General features: G+C 44.3%; 1 long non-coding RNA gene across 1 annotated transcript; it reads right to left on the bottom strand.

The window, feature by feature from the left end:
* Positions 1-11,602: 11,602 nt before the first annotated feature.
* Positions 11,603-19,122, bottom strand: LOC138752515 (uncharacterized). Its single transcript, XR_011350716.1, has 3 exons — positions 19,001-19,122; positions 18,706-18,862; positions 11,603-11,809 (listed from the first exon to the last, which is right to left on the bottom strand). It is a non-coding gene; the product is annotated as an uncharacterized lncRNA (long non-coding RNA).
* Between the last annotated feature and the right edge of the window lie 1,611 nt (positions 19,123-20,733).

Genomic DNA, 20,733 nt, shown 5'->3' with positions numbered 1-20,733 from the left:
GAAATTCCAGTAGTTAATGTGAAAAGCACAGAGACAAGGCACACATGACTTGATAGGACAGGATCTAAAACACAAGTGGTTTTTATTCATGTACCACATGGACCAAGCAGTGGTCCAAGGCATTACAGTCAAAGATGGTCAGAGCTTACATTTATATGGTTCTAGTGGACATTCCTTGGGTACTAATTATGCAACAGATCATTGACATAAAACAGTGAGGTTAATGACTTAACTTAATTGCATAGTCATGAGATACTTATATATCAGCATGAATGCTGATTTATAGGATACTACGTAAACTATCCCCAGCTCCAATACAACATTTTGATTCTACTAATGTTACATTTTTCCTGCTGGAGTCTATGTTATGAATTCCATTGATCAACATTGCAGTCACAAGCAATGTATAGACGAAGTCTGCCAACTGCAGGAAACATCATTCATAATCCTGAACATCCAGTGCTGCCCTGTCCATTGCTAATAAACGGCACAAATAGTCAGGTTAGAGTATAACAAACGCTTACTATAATTCTGGAATTTTACGCGGTTTATGTAAATTGTCCTTGGTTGCTCAGATTCAACGGCTGAACGATAATCTTTTCTTTACACGGATAATCGCAATCCTTACATTGAGGAAATGTGAGCCATAAAAAGATTGTAAATTTTTTCTGCTGTTCATTTTTGCGTGATGAGTTTTAAATCAAATTTCTGATTAATTGTCAAGGGATAATTAAAAATTGATTGATGGCTAGGAATCTATATGTGACCAGAAATAGTTGATGAAGGGGAATGAATATTGAAATCCCACCACGATTGTACAAGTACAACCTGACATAACAGCGTTCTCCATGTTTATTTATGTGTGTGTGTATATACATATAAAATGTAATCTATATATATATAAAATGTAATCTATATACATATAAAATGTAATAAACATATACAAAATGTAATATATATACATGTAGAATGTAATATACATATATAAAATGTAATATACATATACAAAATGTAATATATATACATATAAAATGTAATATATACATATATATATATATATATATATATATATATAAAAACATGCAAGCATACAAACAGACATAGCACACATAGAGAAAAATTATAGATATGCAGTATATGTGTATAATATATGGTGTGTATATATATATATATATATATATATATATACCATATATTTCAGCTTATAAGTTGACCAACAGATAGGTCGACCCCCCTTTATTTTAATGGTTTTATGTTATATCCAGTGTGTACATCGACTCCCATTTTTCGGGTTGTCCAAGCCTCCAGGAAAACCCCCAAATTTTGTAAAATACCCCAATTGCAAGTAACAAAAAAAGCTTGGCCCACCAGATAGCAGCGGGAACTGCCCACGGAGCAGGAGCGGTGACATCGTGCTCTCGGCAGGAGCAGAAACCTCAGCCTACCTGGCAGGAGCAGTGATGGTGACATCAGGGTTCCAGGTAGGAGCAGTTATGGTGGCGTTCAGCGCTGGGGAGGTGTCGGGGAGCACCGGTGTCAGTGGTGAGGAGGTGTTAGGGAGTGGCAGTGTCAGTGATGGGGAGGTGTCGGGGAGCGGTGGTATCAGCGGTGAGGAGATGTTGGGGAACGGCAGTGTCAATGGTGGGGAGATGTTGGGGAGCGGTGGCATTCAGCAGTGGGGAGGTGTTGGGGAGCGGTGGCATTCAGCCCAGTGGGGAGGTGTTGGGGAGCGGTGGCATTCAGCAGTGGGGAGGTGTTGGGGAGCGGTGGCATTCAGCCCAGTGGGGAGGTGTTGGGGAGCGGTGGTGTCAGCAGTGGAGAGGAGTCGGGGAGCGGCGGTGTCAGCGGTGGGGTGGTGTTGGGGAGCGGAGGTGTCAGCAGTGGAGAGGTGTCGGGGAGCGACGGTGTCAGCAGTGGGGAGGTACTTCAGCATTGAATTATGCAATGAATCAACGTCAATCAGGATTTTTTGTGAATTTAAAGTCTCAAAAGGACATCCAACATATAAGTCGACCACCCCCATCCCCCACCTTTTGAGAATTGTTTAGGGTTTCAAGATTCGACTTATATGCTGAAATATATGGTATATATAAAACACACATCACACACACACACACACACACACACACACACACACACACACACACACACACACACACACACACACACACACACACATGCACATACACACAAACACACACAGGCACACACACACACACACACACACATATATATATATATATATAAATGGAAATGGAGGACCATCGCCTTCCCAAGATCCTGATATATGGCGAGCTCTCCACTGGCCACCATGACAGAGGTGCACCAAAGAAAAGGTACAAGGACTGCCTAAAGAAATCTCTTGGTGCCTGCCACATTGACCACCGCCAGTGGGCTGATAACGCCTCAAACCGTGCATCTTGGCGCCTCACAGTTTGGCGGGCAGCAACCTCCTTTGAAGAAGACCGCAGAGCCCACCTCACTGACAAAAGGCAAAGGAGGAAAAACCCAACACCCAACCCCAACCAACCAATTTTCCCTTGCAACCGCTGCAATCGTGTCTGCCTGTCCAGCATCGGACTTGTCAGCCACAAACGAGCCTGCAGCTGACGTGGACTTTTTACCCCCTCCATAAATCTTCGTCCGCGAAGCCAAGCCAAAGATATATATATATATATATATATATATATATATATATACACATATATTTATGTATAATATACACACACATAAATAAATATTAACCTGTCGGAGGGATGGTGTGAGTGTTTATTCATCGTTCAGTGATCTCACTGCCCATGGGAAGAAGCTGCTTCTCAGTCCGGTTGTTCTGGCTCTAATACAACTTTCTGGATGGGAGTAGCTGGAAGATGTGTGTGTGGTGGTGATCGGGGTCCTCGCTGATTTGGCAAGCCCTCTTCAGATATCGATCCCTATAGACCACATCAGGGGAGGGGAGGGTTACCCCAGTGATACCCTCTGCCGGTCTTATGGACCTGTCAATTGGTCTCCTGTCCATTGCTCTGCAGCAACAGTACGACACTATGATGCAGCCAACCAGAACACTATCGGTGGAGCTCCTGTAGAAAGTTGACAGGATGGTGACTGGTAGCCTTGCCAGCTTCAGTGTATGCAGGAAGTGAAGACACAGTTGCATCTTCCTGACAAGTTGTGTGTCCAGGATAGGTGTAGAGAAAGGAGGTAATATGAAAATTATTTCAGAGCACGACATCTGTAACTGGGATGGAGAAATAGGGAAAGGTGGAGGAGCAGTATTGATAAAAGGCCAAGCTTAAACAATAGGAGGAAGAGAGAGAGGTATAAGGACAAACATCCTGTCCCACAGGGAGTCCTGAAGATATTGATCAGAGCATGCTGAAACTATGGTTAAAGTGTCGGGATGGGGAAGGGCAGGGCCTCAATAAATGGTGGAGGAGGGCTCTTGGTCTGAAGAATGAAAGAGAATCATAGAAATATATACAATTAGGAAAGTAGGTAAGTTGTTTGCACTGGAAGGTGAGACATGAGCTAAGGGACATAACCTCAAGATTCTGGAAAGAGATGAGGAGGAACTGCTTCTCCCAGAGGGCGGTGAATCTGTGGAATTCTTTGCCCATTTTAAAGCAATGGAGATGAAATCAGTAATTATATTTAAGACAAAGTTGGATAGATTCTTCCAGAGTAGGGGAATTAAGGGATATGGGGAAAAGGCAGATAGGTGGAGATGAGCCCATCAACAGATCAGTCATGATTTCATTGAAGGGTGGAGCAGGGTTGATGGGCCGAATGCCCGACTCCTGCTCCAATTCTTATGTTATGTCATGGGCTCTTGCTAGATTCTCCTGCCAGACCCCATTCTGTTTTGCAGAGGTGCAACCAAACAAGCAGTTGAAAACAGAAAGGCTGGCATCAGAGGGAGAGGGTCATCAAAAGCTCACTTGCCGAATGAGGTTCGCCCATTGCTGACGATATGTTTAATGCCGGGATCATGAACTCAACTTACATTTATTCCTGAAGGTTCCATCACCTGAGTCCACCTGCTCCACTTCTGCACACCTGTCTTGTGCCCGCACATCCATTGCCACATTAAGTCGACCTCACACCTCGTTTTAATCAGACAGTCCTATAGATATCATGGCTCAATGGGCTTTAACTTAGTTTAATTTAACTTAGAGAAACAGGATACGAACAGGCCTTCTGGACCATGAGCCCTTACACCCAAATACACCCATGAGACCAATGAAATGTATTCACCCCATATGACTTTCGAACAGTGGGAGGAAGGAAACTGGATAACTCAGAGGAAACCCACGCAGACCCGTGGAGAACCTACAAACTCCTTACAGTGCTGGGTTCGAACCCCGGTTGCTGATGCCCTAACCAAGTTGATGCTTGTTTATCCCGAACTAGCAAAATATCCACAGACACTCATTGACACTTTTGCTTCTCTTTGTCTTGTACTGTAAATGGCACCGGGCAATGCTAATGCCAACCCTTTGCCTGACTTGCAGTCAGCAAAAGTTAAAGTTTATCACATGTTACACTTTGAATGTACTATTACATGACAATAAAAGGAACATTAAACCTGCGCAATCTCAGCGCATGAATTAACCAGCGAACCTTCCCCGAACTGTCTCTAATGCAATACATATGGGAACACCAAAACTCTCCATTACTTAGGCTTTTTCGTCAGTTACTTTGACATTCCATCCTATTGACATTTAAGGGTAACATGCGATTTGTTTCATAATTACTGATAGTACCTGTCTGCTTCTTTTCTGTGTCCTTTATAAGGACCTTTAAATTCCAAAGGATTAACTAAAATAACTGACTTGAATTTAACAGTCCCTCAATCCCATGCAATCTCCTTTGTTGCTAGACATTCAAAGATGATGAGATGGAAAGATACCGTCTCTCCACCTCATACTCAACAGCTCTCCGATATGATGGTATGTTTAACTTTGGAAAAAATCAGATGCTCTTCTAATGTAATGGAATTTTTTTTAATTTATGGGGCCCTTTTTATACAAAAACACCAACAACTTCAGAAGGGGAGGGGGTAGATTTTGTAGAATAGTGATATCTTATTTCTGTCTTTTTCAATTAGCCATTTTATATTTGTTTGAATGCATAATATACTTTTTTGTCTTTCTTCTAGTCTGTTTGTTAAAGTAATTTGTTTATATATAATAGATTTTCTCTACATATAATTACTACACCTGTATGTTCCTTTTTACATGATTACTCTGTTTAATGCAATGGTCTGAACCTTTTTATTTCCACTCACATACCACTTTAAGTAATCCCTATGCCAGGGGTGGGCAAACTTGCTTAACATAAGAGCCGCATACCATAAACTTCAGATGTTTGAGAGCCGTAGCAACCACGTGATTGCAAGCCACCAACTAACACAATTGTTATCCCCTTTCAAATGGCCAGCTTTCAGGTGCCTAGCAGGGGGCGAGCTGATGACAATCAGCTGGTGACCAAACTCTCCATGCCTGATAGCCCCCCCTCCCCTCTGCCTGACGACCCAACTCCCCGCTGCCTGACAGGCCCCCGGCGTGGGACATCAGGGCTGGGGCGGCCGGCACAGGACTACAGGGCTGGGGCGGCCAGCGCGGGATGTTAGAGCAGGGGCAGTCGGCATGGTCCATTGCTGCCCCGAAGTCCTGCGCTGGCTGCCCCAGCCCCAAGGGGCTATCAAGTGGCTGATCCTGCCTCGACGTCCTCTGCTAACCGCCCCTGTCCTTGCATCCCACGCTGGCCGCCCAGCCCATGGAGCTGGCGTTTGCTCTCCGGCACCTCTCCCCTCTGCAGACCTTTCAGGTGACACTACCACCTGAAAGGTCCGCACCCACACCTGCAGCTGGCTCCAGAGCCACATTTCCCAGACAATGCCACCTGAAAGGGGCTCTATTCAATGGCAGGTAAGGTATTGCCGCGAGCTGCACATTACATGTCAAAGAGCTGCATGTGGCTTGCAAGCTGTTGTTTGGCCACCCCTGCATTATGCCATCAGTCCTCTGTGATTAGTAAGGGATTGCTTAAGTTGATACATGAGTGGGAAAGGAAGGTTAAGAATTACTGCTCTAGACCCAATTGTTACTGAAATATTTTGCCCATTTCCTTTGAAATTATGAAACTGTGCACATAACAAGTCCATTCGGTATGATAAAAACACAAGTTTTCAAACATTTTCTTCCCACTCACACATCCACCTTAAGCAATCCCTTCCTAATCACAGAGCACCGATGGCACAGGGAATACTTAAAGTGGAATGTGAATGGAAAGAGAAAGGTTGAGAACCAATAGTTTAATGGGGGTTACTTGTTTATCACTATTGAAAACATAAAAATATTGAAAAATAAATTCCTCTGCCCTGTGGAATTCTATGATTTTTCCATTTCAACTATATTTTTCTTCATTTTTTTGAATTGAACAGAATTGTTTATTGCTACTGGTACTGAGATACAGTGAAGCACATTGTTTTGTGTGCTATCCAGGCAAGTCCACCTCTGTAGTGTGCAGCAAGAATGACCAACATAATGTTACGATGAAACTAAAGTTCAGGGTAGAGGGTCCAGATGTATTGTCAAAGAGAAAAAGGGCATTTTACCAATGCCAGACATCATCTTAAAATAATAGGATGCCTGTTCAAGAATATGATAACAGCAGGGAAGGAACTGTCCTTGAATCTGGAGGTGCATGTTTTCAAACTCATGGATATTCTGCCCACAGAAAGTGGGGAGAAGAGATGGGAGAAGAAGGGGAGAAGGGTAGTGGGAGAAAAGAGGGGAAGGGGAGAAGAGAGAGGGAGAGAAGGGAGGGAGAGAAGGGAGGGAGAGAAGGGAGGGAGAGAAGGGAGGGAGAGAAGGGAGGGAGAGAAGGGAGGGGAGGAGGAGCAGGAGAAGGGAGAGGGAGAAGAGAGTGGGGAGGAGGGGAGGAGAAGGGAGGGGAAAAAAGGGGAAGGACAGGGGAAAAGGGAGGGGGGAGAAATGGGGGAAGGGGAGAAGAGAGGGGGAGGAGGAGGAGAAGAGAGGGGAGAAGGGAAGGGAGAAGGGAGGGGAAAAGGGAGGGGGAGAAGGGGGTAGGAAAGGGGGAGAAGATAGATGGAGGAGGGGAGAAAGGATGGGGACAGAAGAAGGGAGGAGGAGAAAAGGGAGAACAGGAGATGGGGAGAGGGGAGGGAAGTGTCTCCTGAGATATATCCACATTTTTCAGCTTGGGAGAGGATCTTATTGTGGATGTTTAATATGAAGCTCATGTACACATTTGTTTTACTGGAAGTGTTAACAATGGTTTGGACCCTGCATATTGCATTTCAACTTCCATGCATCACTCAGTATCTTTGACCTCCTACCATCAGAAAGGAGATACGAACATCAAAATCCGAACAGCCTGAGGAGTAGCTTCTTCCTACAGGCTGTGAGATTGATAAAGTCTCATTTAACAGTGGCTCTCTTATTAATAAAATTGCGTAATGTTTCCAGAATATTTGTACACATTTATTTTGATGTATGTATGTGATTATTATGTGCTCCATGGTCTAGTTAAACACTGTTTTGTCTGGTTGTATATGTACAGTCAGATGGTGTTTGGGTTTTGGAGTGTACTGTATTTTTTATACCTATAATGAATGCGTTACATACATATTTTGCAACCCCCCCCCACCCCCGTGTGTTATATGTGTGTGTGCACTCTACGAGAATAGTTTTACATTTTGAAAGAACACGCACAATTTATAACAAGTGTGGGTGGGAAAGTCAAACTGGAAATTTATTGCGGGCGAGGGAACAACGTGCACAATTTACAGTGGCCATGGGAAAGACATGGCAGCAATTTATAGCAAGTATGATAACGTTATAGCGAGCATGGGAACGTAATAGTGGCAATGAAAGAATGTGTGCAATTTATAGTGGGTGTGGGAAATTTGATTTTGGGAATATCTCTTCGTACTGAATGCCATGTTATTCCTATAAACAGGACATTCTGGATAGGGCACTGCAGCGTATCAACATAAATTGCCCAGGCCCTTCCCTGACAGATGAGATTAACATATCAAGTGTGTCTGATTTGAGACAACATTAGAATTAAAATCCTGGTTAACACTGAAGCCTGTCTTCAGTGATTCCTGCCAAAGCTTGTTAATGTGTCACAGCAAGAGATTGACACCTCTGGTGGGGGGGGGGGGGGGAGTTGATTGGATGTCAATTGTGGTAGGTTAACCGTGGCAGATGTGCTTTGTCTCGTGTCCCATTTAAATGCAAATTACTTTTGCCAGTTGAAATATTGAATACTCCACCTGCGCAGTATATGTGTGTGCATGTTATACAAAAATACGTACACAATTTATGATTTTCTGCATGTTATACGTGTGTGCGCATTATATGAGTGAAACTATGGTAATTGATACAGCTTCAACAGTTTATCATGAATTCTGTAAGGCAGCTAGAATCCCACAGGAAATTATTTGGTGGTGAGAAGCAGCATTGAACAGCTCCATGTGAGTATTGATGTAGAAGTTATCAGTTCCTTAAACTGAAGCATGAAAAGTGAGCCTGAATGTTAATGTTTCCCACCTAATCTTTTGTTTTCTGCACAGGAATTATTTCTATTTAATTCACCTTGGAGAGGGTTTGTGTTGAGTTGCATTTTGAAGGCATTACTGTGCTAACTTTCAAAACACCTTCATTCTTGTCTTGCTCTGTTTGAAAGGAGGTTTGATAATCATAGGTTGTGCTTTCTGTTGTCCAGCGAAATGACTTGCTTTGCGACCAAGGAATGTTCACTGCCCAGATATCATGAGTACAAGTCGATGCAGTTCTCTTGTTTTATCCTTTAGAAAAAGAGATCGATAGATGTGACTCTTCTTTATGTTAGAAAACAGAAATCGAGACCTTTCAAATAGTTTGACACAGTGCATTTTATTCTTCTATTGATCGATTTCCAGCTAACATGTCAACTAAAATTTGATTCACATCAGTTGGTTTCAAAAACTATAGTAAAAGCAGTTTTCAGAATCAGAATTTACGGTCATGAACAAGTCATGAAATTCAGTGTTTTGTGGCAGCGTCACAGTGCCAACGTTCATATTCTAACCATCTTACAACACGACTATAAAATAAAAATAATAGGGCACGAAAAGTAAGGCAGTGTCCATGGTTTATTGATTATTCAGGAATCTGATGGCAGCGGGGAAGAAGCTGTCCTTGTGATGCTGAATCCTCGTCTTTAGGCTCCTGTACCTTTTTCCTGATAGTTGCAGAGGGAAGAGGGCAGGGCCTGAGGGGTGGGGGTCCTTGAGGAAAGGGGCAGCTTTTTGAAGACACCACCTCATCCTCGACGGAGTGGTCTGGTTCCTGTGATGTCACAGGTCGAGTTAACAATCCTCTGGAGTTTATTCTTGTCCTGACAGTTGGTGCCTCCTTAGCAGGCAAAATGCTCTCCAGGGTCCACCTGTAGAGGTGTTCGAGTGTCTTCGGTGACATACCATATCTCCTCAGACACCTCACAAAGTGTAGCCGCTGGTGAGTCTTCTTTGTAATTGCATCAATATGGAGGCTCCAGGACAGATCCTCAGAGATGTTGACACCCAGGAATTTGAAGGTCTTGACTCTCTCTACTTCAGAGCCCTAGATGAGGACTGCGCCGTGTTCCCCTGACTTCCTCCTGAAGTCTACAATAATCTCCTTGGTTCTGCTGACATTGAGCGCAAGGTCGTTATCGATACACCATTCAAAGAGTTGATCCGTCTCCCTCCTGTACACTTCTTCACTGCCGTTTGTGATTCTGCCGGCAACTGAGGAGTCATGAGCAAACTGATAGATAGCATTTTACCCTTTCAAACTTTTTATTTACAAAACCTCTTCTCAGGCGACATTGACTTGCTTGCTGTAGATCAATCAGTCCTGGCAGCCTTCCCTTCCCTCTGTCATGTTGTTCTGATGGCTTTGACCGCCTGAAAATGTCACACTTGTGTCAGACTTTGTCACTTCTCAATAGCGGGGGTGCAGAAAGGAGATAAACTGATTGGTTCAGGTGAATTTTGTAGGGGAAGAAGTATTGTTTAAGTAAGTGTGCTGAGTGACTAGCATAATGGGAAACAGATGGAGATGGGATTGCGTACCGCTACCGATTGAATAAAAAGGTTCTGAAGAAAAATGGCGGCAAGGTTAGCGTAACATTTAGCACCCCGCTGTTACAGCGCCAGCGACTGTGGTTCCAATCCAGCTCTGTCTGTAAGGAGTTTGTACATTCTCTTTGTGCTAGCATGGGTTTCCTCCAGGTGCTCAGGTTTCCTCCCACCCTTCAAACTTAGGTTAATTGGGTGTAACTGGATGGCATGTGCTCGTGGGCCGGAATGGCCAGTTACCGTCCAGCATATCTAAATTTAAAATAAAAAAAACCTGTTCCATGAAAATATGTTTTATTCAGGTTTTTGAAAATGTGTCCAGAATAGTAGTTAAAGGGAAATGAGTAGATGTGGTATATCATTCATTCAGTCAGATGGCTTGCTGTTCAGCGTGGACGATCACGTCTCTCCATCTGTCACGATCTCTGAATTGTAGTGGTTGCCTCTTCTCCTTTGGTGAAGGCTCCATCTTTGAGCTGAGACTATAGTCGATGTTGTGTTCATGATTCGATGAGGGAAAAAGACTGAAGTGGTCTCTCGTTGCCGTGGCCATACTGGACGGGTAACCCTGGCCATTGATCAACAGATTCCTCTGCCCAGTGTTTTTGGTTTTACAACCATAAATTCCAAATTTGTAGAATCCGCTTGTAAAACCCATCCATGGCTTCACATGACCCTGATTGGGAGGCTAAACAGGTCCCACACCTTGCCCTAGGGTGACCTGCAGGCTATTCCACGGAAGGAGCAATTGCACAACACCTTCACCAAATAAGCAGAGATCAAAAGCCTTTTAAAGGTTGGCCACTTAGAAAGTTGTGAGACACAAATCATTATTTGGAGGATAGGGGATCATATATTATCAGCTCAAAAAGAATAGATAGCAAAAGAAAAGCGGAAGATGCCAGAGAGAATTGAATAGGAATGCTATAATTTTCAATCGGCAAATTCCACTTACTGGAATTTCTAAGGGTTCAGTTCTAGAGCCTCAGTTATTTAAAATGTATACAAATAATTTATAACAGATGTTTTGATAAAATTCTAGGTGGGAAAGTAAGCAGTGTGGAGAATGTAAAGAGGTCGGTGAAGGAGCTAAACTGGTTAGGTGTGTGCGTGATGTAACAACTAATGGACAAATGCAAGAAATTGTGGTAAAATTGACTTTTGTTGAAAGATTTGAAGTGTAATGTGTTTCGATGGATGACTGAAGCACTGGCTTTTGAAAAGATTTGGATAACCTCATTTGTGAATTAGTTTTCAGGTGTAGTGACATAATATATTTTTTTCATTAGTTCAGGAGTAACTAAGTATTACTCTATTTGTATGGGGGCTTTGGTGAGACCATGCCTGGCTTCTTCAACTCAGGAAAATACTCTTGGTTGTGAGGCAGTTCTGGGCAGAGAAGGTTGTCCAATGATAGGCTGAAATGGGGATACATTCTCTGTAGCATGGAAAAATGAGAGGTGTCAATCAATTTTTCCCATCAGTTTTATTATTGGTCACCCAGTCTTGGATATCTCTGTTTTTTTTTCTTGCCTATCTTCTTGCTTTAGGCTGGACTATCTCTGATAGATTTAGTTCTGGCAAAATTGCTCCATGGTCACCTGGGAAGAGGTTTAGGCCTTCAGTTGAATGTGTGGAGATAGAGGGACAGTTGGCCGTGGAACTTTCTTTAGTCTATGGGGACAGGAAAAGAAGTAAAGAGGATGTTACTATTCAAATTATTCAAAGCAAGCACATGACAGTTCAATTTCCCACCCTTTTTCCCATGCTGACCTGTCTGTCCGTGCACTGTCAAGCTGTGACCATGCACAAATTGGAGAAACCACGCCTCATATTCCATCTGGATACCCACTTACCTGATGGCATTAACATCGACCTCCAGTTTCTATTAGTCCCTCCTCCCCGACTCTCTCTTTCCCTTTCCTTGCATCTCCTTTCTCTCTCTCTCTCACTTTCTTTCTGTCTTCCTTTCTCCAGCTCTGCTTTCACGGAGCCATATCCCTCCCTCGATCAATTCTCCTCTCCTCACCTCTTATCCATGTCCAATTATCATCTTTTGCCTGTTGGCCTGTGCTCCTCCTGCCCCAGCCTTTTTATTCAGGCTCCTGTCTGCCTTTTGCTCATACCTTGATGAAGGTATATAGAGAAACCAATGAGAGAGGATGCAATACTTGGTCTCCTATTGGGAAACCAGACAGGTAAGGTGACAGAAGTAGGTGAATATTTTGGGTCCAGTGACCATAATGTCATGAGTTTCAAGTTAATTATGGAGAAGGATAGGTCTGGCCCTCGAGTTGAGATTCTAAATTGGAGGAAGGCCAATTATCTGGAAATGAGAAAGGATCTAGGAAGAATGGAATTGGATAAGATGTTTTCTGGCAAGGATGTGTTCAGTTAATGGAACGCCTTCAAGAGTGCTTGTTCCTGTCAGGATTAAAGGCAAAGTTAACAGGCATAGGGAACCTTGGTTTTCAAGGGATGTTGGTGATCTGGTTAAGAGGAAGAGAGATGTGTAGCAGGTATGGGCAATAAGGAGAAAATGAGGTGCTACAAGAGTATAGAAAATATTTAAGGAAATCAAGAAGGCAAATAAGAGAAATGAGGTTGCTTTGGCAGATAATGTGAAGGTAATTGCAAAGACTTTCTGCAAATATGCTAAGAGTAAAAAGATAGAAACTGATTCCCTAGAGGATCAGAGTGGTTGACTATTTGTGGAGCCTAATAAGATGGGGGAGATATTAAACAGTTTTTTTTTTGCATCAATGTTTTCTCAGGAAACTGGCATCATGTATAAGGAAGGAAGGGAAACAAGCAGTAGAGGCATGGAACATAAAGAGATTAAAGAGGAGGACGGGCTTGATGTCTTACAGTGAATAAAAGTTGACAAATCCCCTGGGCCTGACATGATATTCCCTCGGACCTTGAGGGGGATGAGTGCAAAAATTGCAGGGGCCCTGGCAGAAATATTTTAAATGTCCTAAGCCATGGGTGAGGTGTTGGACGATTGGAGGGGACCTCATGTTGTCCCATTGTTTAAAAACGGCTCCAAAGGTAAACCAGGAAACTACAGGCTGGTGAGCCTGACATCAGTAGTGGGTAAATTATTGGAGAGTGTTCAGAGAACGGGTATACAATTATTTGGACAGGCAAGGGCTGATTAAGGATAGTCAGCAGGGCTTTGTGCATGGTAGGTCATGTTTAATGAATCTTATAGAGTTTTTTAGGAGGTTACCAAAAATGTAGATGAAGGAAAGGCTGTGGATGTTGTCTGTATGGACTTTAGCAAGGCTTTTGGCAAGTTCCTACATGGGAGGTTAGTTCAGAAGCTTCAGACACTAGGTATCCATGAAGAGGTTGCAAACTAGATTCAAAATTGGCTGAATGGGAGAAGACCGAGAGTGGTAGTGGATGTTGCTTCACAGACTGGAGGCCTGTGACTTGTGGTGTGCTGTGATCGGTTCTGGGACTGTGGTTGTTTGTTATCAATGATCTGGATGATAATGTGGGAAATTGGATCTGCTATTTGCTGATGACACTAAGATTGGGGACGTTGTGGACAGTGAGGAAGGTTTTCAAAGCTTGCAGGGGGGAATCTGGACCAACTGGAAAAATGGAACAGAAAATGGCAGATGGAATTTAATGCAGACAAGTGTGAGGTGTTGCATTTTGGAAGGACAAACCAAGATAGGACATACATAGTAAATGGAATGGCACTGAGGAGTGTGGAGGAACAAAGAGATCTGGGAATGCAGATACACAATTCCCTGAATGTGACATCACAGGTAGACAGGGTTGTAAAGAGAGCTTCTGGCATCTTGAGTACAGGATGTAGGTGACACTTCCCAGCTTCCAATAGTTCTCAATCTCAAAACATGTCACCTTCCAAGAGAAGTTAAGCCTTGATATTCCAAATTGTGTCTTATTCATCCAAATAAATAAAACTACATTTTTTCTTTGGCTTGGATTCGTGGACGAAGATTTATGGAGGGGGTAAACGTCCACATCAGCTGCAGGCTCGTTTGTGGCTGACAAGTCCGATGCGGGACAGGCAAACATGGTTGCAGCGGTTGCAGGGGAAAATTGGTTGGTTGGGGTTGGGTTTTGGGTTTTTCCTCCTTTGTCTTTTGTCAGTGAGGTGGGCTCTGCAGTCTTCTTCAAAGGAGGTTGCTGCCTGCCGAACTGTGAGGTGCCAAGATGTACGGTTTGAGGCGATATCAGCCCACTGGCGGTGGTCATTGTGGCAGGCACCAAGAGATTTCTTTAGGCAGTCCTTGTACCTCTTCTTTGGTGCACCTCTGTCACGGTGGCCAGTGGAGAGCTCGCCATATAACACGATCTTGGGAAGGCGATGGTCCTCCATTCTGGAGATGTGACCCACCCAGAGCTGCTGGATCTTCAGCAGCGTAGACTCTATGCTGTTGGCCTCTGCCATCTCGAGTACTTCGATGTTAGGGATGAAGTCGCTCCAATGAGTGTTGAGGATGGAGCGGAGACAACGCTGGTGGAAGCATTCTAGGAGCCATAGGTGATGCCGGTAGAGGACCCATGATTCGGAGCCGAACAGGAGTGTGAGTATGACAACGGCTCTGTATACGCTTATCTTTGTGAGGTTTTTCAGTTGATTGTTTTTCCAGACTCTGTTGTGTAGTCTTCCAAAGGCGCTATTTGCCTTGGCGAGTCTGTTGTCTATCTCGTTGTCGATCCTTGCATCTGATGAAATGGTGTAGCCGAGATAGGTAAACTGGTTGACCATTTTGAGTTTTGTGTGCACGATGGAGATGTGGGGGGGGGGGGGCGCTGGTAGTCATGGTGGGGAGCTGGCTGATGGAGGACCTCAGTTTTCTTCAGGCTGACTTCCAGGCCAAACATTTTGACAGTTTCCGCAAAACAGGACGTCAAGCGCTGAAGAGCTGGCTCTGAATGGGCAACTAAAGCAGCATCGTCTGCAAAGAGTAGTTCACGGACAAGTTTCTCTTGTGTCTTGGTGTGAGCTTGCAGGCGCCTCAGATTGAAGAGACTGCCATCCGTGCGGTACCGGATGTAAACAGTGTCTTCAGTGTTGAGGTCTTTCATGGCTTGGTTCAGCATCATGCTGAAGAAGATTGAGAAGAGGGTTGGTGCGAGAACGCAGCCTTGCTTCACGCTATTGTTAATGGAGAAGGGTTCAGAGTGCTCATTGCTGTATCTGACCCAACCTTGTTTGTTTTCGTGCAGTTGGATAACCATGTTGAGGAACTTTGGGGGGCATCCGATGCGCTCTAGTATTTGCCAAAGCCCTTTCCTGCTCACAGTGTCGAAGGCTTTGGTGAGGTCAACAAAGGTGATGTAGAGTCCTTTGTTTTGTTCTCTGCACTTTTCTTGGAGCTGTCTGAGGGCAAAGACCATGTCAGTAGTTCCTCTGTTTGCGCGAAAGCCGCACTGTGATTCTGGGAGAATATTCTCGGAAACACTAGATATTATTCTATTTAGGAGAATCCTAGCGAAGATTTTGCCTGCAATGGAGAGCAGCGTGATTCCCCTGTAGTTTGAGCAGTCTGATTTCTCGCCTTTGTTTTTGTACAGGGTGATGATGATGGCATCACGAAGGTCCTGAGGCAGCTTTCGTTGGTCCCAACAAAGCTTGAAAAACTCATGCAGTTTGACATGCAGAGTTTTGCCGCCAGCCTTCCAGACCTCTGGGGGGATTCCATCCATACCTGCTGCTTTGCCACTTTTCAGTTGTTCAATTGCCTTATATGTCTCATCCCGGGTGAGGACCTAATCCAGCTCTAGCCTTAGGGGCTGTTGAGGGAGCTGGAGCAGGGCGGAATCTTGGACTGAGCAGTAGGCACTGAAAAGAGATTGGAAGTGTTCTGACCATCGGTTGAGGATGGAGATCTTGTCGTTGAGGAGGACTTTGCCATCTGAGCTGTGCAGCGGGCTTTGGACTTGGGGTGATGGGCCATACACAGCCTTTAGAGCCTCGTAAAAACCCCTGAAGTCGCCAATGTCCGCGCTGAGCTGGGTTCGCTTGGCGAGGCTAGTCCACCACTCATTTTGGATCTCCTGGAGTTTGCGCTGAAGATGGCTGCATGCGCGACGGAAGGCTTGTTTCTTCTCTGGCCAGGATGGCTTTGTAAGTTGAGCCTGGTGGGCAGCTCGCTTCTTTGCCAGCAGCTCCTGGATTTCCTGGCTGTTGTCGTCGAACCAGTCCTTGTTTTTCCTGGAGGAGAAGCCCAGTACCTCTTCAGTGGATTGCAGTATGGTAGTCTTCAGCTGATCCCAGAGGGTTTCAGGGGACAAGTCCGTGAGGCGGATTGCATCCTCGAGCTTTGCTTTGAGGTTTGCCTGGAAGTTTCCTCTCACTTCGTCTGACTGCAGGTTTCCAACATTGAACATCTTTCTGGGGGCTTTACTGTTACTGGGCTTTGGCTTTAAGTGAAGGTTGAGCTTGCAGTGAACCAGCCGGTGGTCAGTGTGGCATTCGTGCTGGGCATGACCCTGGTGTGGAGCACATCTCGTTTGTCTCTTTCTCGCACCAGGATGTAGTCCAGGAGGTGCCAGTGTTTGGATCGGGGATGCATCCAGGTGGTCTTAAGGCTGTCCCTCTGCTGAAAAAGGGTGTTTGTAATGACAAGCCGCTGTTCTACGCAGAGCTCCAACAGGAGGCGCCCATTGTCGTTGCACTTGCCGACACCATGCTTGCCCAGGATTCCTGGCCAGGTTTCTGAGTCTTTGCCGACGTGAGCGTTGAAGTCGTCAAGGATGACAACCCTGTCAGCTGTAGGGGTGCGTTGAATGAGTTTGTGCAAGTCAGTGTAGAACTTGTCCTTTTCTGTTGGTTCCGCCTGGAGGGTTGGAGCATAGACACTGATGAGGGTGATGCGACGTTTGTTTTGAAGGGGGAGTCGCATGGACATGATCCGGTCTGAGTGGCCTCTCGGGAGGTTTTCGAGTTTGGAGGCAATGGAGTTCTTGACCATGAAGCCTACACCAGATAGGCGTCATTCATCCAAAGGCTTGCCAGACCAGTAGAGTGTGTAGCCCGCGCTGCGTTCTTGGAGGCTGCCTACATCTGCCAGGCGGACTTCACTGAGAGCGGCTATGTCGATGTCAAGTCTGATCAAAATAAAACTACATCATTTCAGCTGTAAATAGCTTTAATTTTCCTTTGATAAAAGTGAATAAACATTTTCATAGCTTTAGACTTCATAACGATGAGTAAAATAAAGCATATTGTAAATGATAATCACACAACTTCAAACAAATATAAATGAATTAAAGTGACAATAAATTATTAATAAGGATAATGAATTATAATGTTAAATTCAAGGTCATTCCAAGAATGAGTAGAGAACTCCTGGTCCGTTCATAGTAACTCTACAAACACAATGAATCCTTCAAGGGAAAGTATAAAAAACAACCATAAATCACAACACAAGGTTTTTAATCTCTCCACAGGAGTTGGGATATTATGGTGAGGTTGCACAAAACATTGGCGTATCGTGTGTAGTTGTGGTGGCCAAACTGCAGGAAGGATATCAGTAAGACTGGAAAAAGTGCTGATAAGATTTACTAGGATGTTGCCGGGTCTTCAGGAGTTGAGTTCAGGGAAAGATTAAATAGGTTGGGACTTTATTCCTTAGAGCGCAGATGAATGAGGGAAAATTTGATAGAGGTTTAAAAAATTATGAGGGGTACAGACAGAGTAAATATGCGGAGACACTTTTCACATAGATTGGGAGAGATAAATACAAGAGGACAGGTTAAGAGTGAAAGGGGAAACATTTGGGGGAATATTAGGGGGATCTTCACTCAGAGACTGGTGGGTGTTTGGAATGAGCTACCATCTGACGTGGCAAATACGCTTAAACTCTAAGCATAAAGTGGATAGATACATGGATGGGAGAGGTCAGGAGGGTTATGGAATGGGTGCAGGTCAATAGGGAATGATATTTCAGCACAGACTACAAGGGCTGAATGGCCTGTTTTCTGTGCTGAATGGTTGATTATATATCTTTACCTCCTTTGGGTGCAGTGAGATCCCTTGAGCTCAACCAGTAATACTTGTGTTTTTTACGTGATATTAATTGCACATACTGAAATTAGAAATGTTTCTGGTCACTGGAATATTCCCATTGTATGTGACTAACACATTTTTAATTAATTTTAACACTTAGAAGCTGTTGAAGCGAGCAGTGTTGGGTGCAAGAGAGAACATTTGCAACATTTCTATATTAAATGCAACTGCAAAAAGATTTCTTAATCCACAGAGCATATTTAATGAGACTGAAACACATATATTGGAATACGTGTTGAATTGAAAGGCTTCAGTGTTGGAATGATGAGGAGGAAGACTGAAATCCTAATCTGACAAGGAAGTTGGTGAGGAGAGAAATTAAATTGTAAATCAGTTGCAGAAAGGATCGGCCTAGATTCCGAGCATTATCAGCATCTAATATCAAATCTCAGTGTGAGCACCGTGCATTACATTTAGAGGTATCTTTATTTTGCACGCTTGCTTTGCTTTACCCTTGCTGGCCTAGTTCATGGCACATAAGCTGCAGAATCCTGGCATGTGACTATCTTACCTCTTGAGTCAGAGCAGCTTGGTTTCTTTTGCCTGGATATTGTCTGATTAGCTTTCACTTCCATTGTGATGTCACTTGTTCAAGCCCCTGGTTACATGTCAGCAAAGATCCTATGGGGTAAGCAAGAGGCATAGCTGGTGGTGGGACTAACTTTAGTCTGAATAAGTAGGGGAAAGAAAGATCAAATTTTAAATCAATACGATCTCTTAATATATTTCCATTTAAACATAATCCTAGTCACTGCGGCATTCCCATAACTATTCCGGTTACAAATTCAAAAGTTAATGGAAATTACTTTTATTGGAGTGTAATGCCCTCTTCATTCTGCTACCATCAGGAAGGAGGTACAGGAGCCTGAAGACAAACATCCAGCGGTTGTAATGGAGAGGCAGCGTCCACCACCGAGTGGCGCTGAAGTGCTCCTGTTCGGAGGTCACACTACCTGCCAATCAAGGTCAAAGACTCACCCCAAGCCGTCAAGATGACCCTTACGATTGGCCCACCTAAATCACTAGGTGTTGCAGTCCAGGCAGCCCACCCAGACTCAGCCCAGGTGAATTACCTCAGTTCACCCCTGCTGATCCCCTGCACTTGGCCACAGCAACCAATGGGGCCCACACTGACCCTTATGATTGGCCCCCCAGCTTCTCCCCCAGAATATAAAGGGCCATGTTCCCCTTTGTTCTACCTCTATGGACTCCTTGTGGCAGGTAAGTATCACAGTCCGCACTGGGTTGGGGTGAGTCTCGAGGCTAGGTAGCAGAGCCGTGTCCGTACCGGTCAAGGGGTGGGGGCACGTAATATCACCTTGATCTGATTGTTGAATGTGTATGCTCTTGTAACTTCCCCAGTTTCTGTTGGATCCCCCCCTCATTATCTGAAAGTGTACATTTAACCCCTGTGTATTGGGTATGTGTAGAAGTTTGCTTGACGTATCGACCCTGTCGTCTCAATTCCATCCCTGAAATAAACGTGTGCTTTCTACCTGGTTCTTAACCTGTGGGACCCACAAGAACCCGAACAACAGCGGTACAATAGCAGCTACTATCCCCCCCCCGCCCTCGGATTTCTGAATGGACAATGAACCACAGACGCTGCCTCACTTTCTCTTTATTTGCACAAATTTATTTATTTTAAATGCAATCGATAGCAATATTTGCACCTGTGAAGCTGCTTCAAAGCAACTATTTTTTTGTGATATGTCCATGACAATGATTTTTGACTGCAAAGTTGAAGAAAGATGAATGGAATCGTGGATAGGGGGAAGGTCACTGGGTTTACGGTGGTTGGGATAAATCCCTACGTTTTTAAGTTGAGACGAAACCTGCTGCTCTAAATGCAAATTTGAGGAACTTGAGATTGTGTCAGATTGGGGGAGGGTGGGGTTTCAACCAAACACTTGGATCCCCTGAGTGAGACACGAAAGCCTGTGCACACAGAAGTGCCAGAGGAGCTCGGCATATGGCTACCTCTTCAAGGTCTGAGTGAGAGAAAAAAAAAGAGCCAGGTGTCTGTGCTAAAGACTGAGGGGGAAAAGGGCAAAAATGGGAAGGGGAGGAGAACAGACCAACGGACAAAAGGGAGATGGCAAATCTCCCAGTGCCCACCCACTTCCATTCCCTTGTAGACATGTCTGTCCATGGTCTGATGTACTGCTGGACTGAGACCACCTGCAAACTGCAGGAACAACATATTCCGTCCAGGCGCCCTCCAACTGGATGGCATTAATAACATCGACTTCTCCAGTTTCAATTAGAATTCAATCTCCCCCCAACTTTTACCATGTCTCCTTTTCTCTAACTTTGTCTCTCTTCCTTTCCTTCTCCCTCTGTCCTCTTTCACAGAGCCAAAATCACCTCTCATCTTTCCTCTTATCATATCCTCTTTTTATCTGCAGTCTGTACTCTTCCCCTCCCATTTCCCCCACATTTTTTCCCACTTTATTAAAGTGGGATGTGAGTGGAAAGAAAAAGGTTGAGAACCACTGCCTTGGGCTCAAAATGTTGCAATATATCTTTAACTCGGATG

The sequence above is a fragment of the Narcine bancroftii genome, chromosome 2, assembly GCF_036971445.1.
Source record: "Narcine bancroftii isolate sNarBan1 chromosome 2, sNarBan1.hap1, whole genome shotgun sequence".
Taxonomy (NCBI): domain Eukaryota; kingdom Metazoa; phylum Chordata; class Chondrichthyes; order Torpediniformes; family Narcinidae; genus Narcine; species Narcine bancroftii.
Note: the sequence above shows the minus strand (reverse complement) of the source record. Positions and strands in the feature narration are given on the sequence as shown.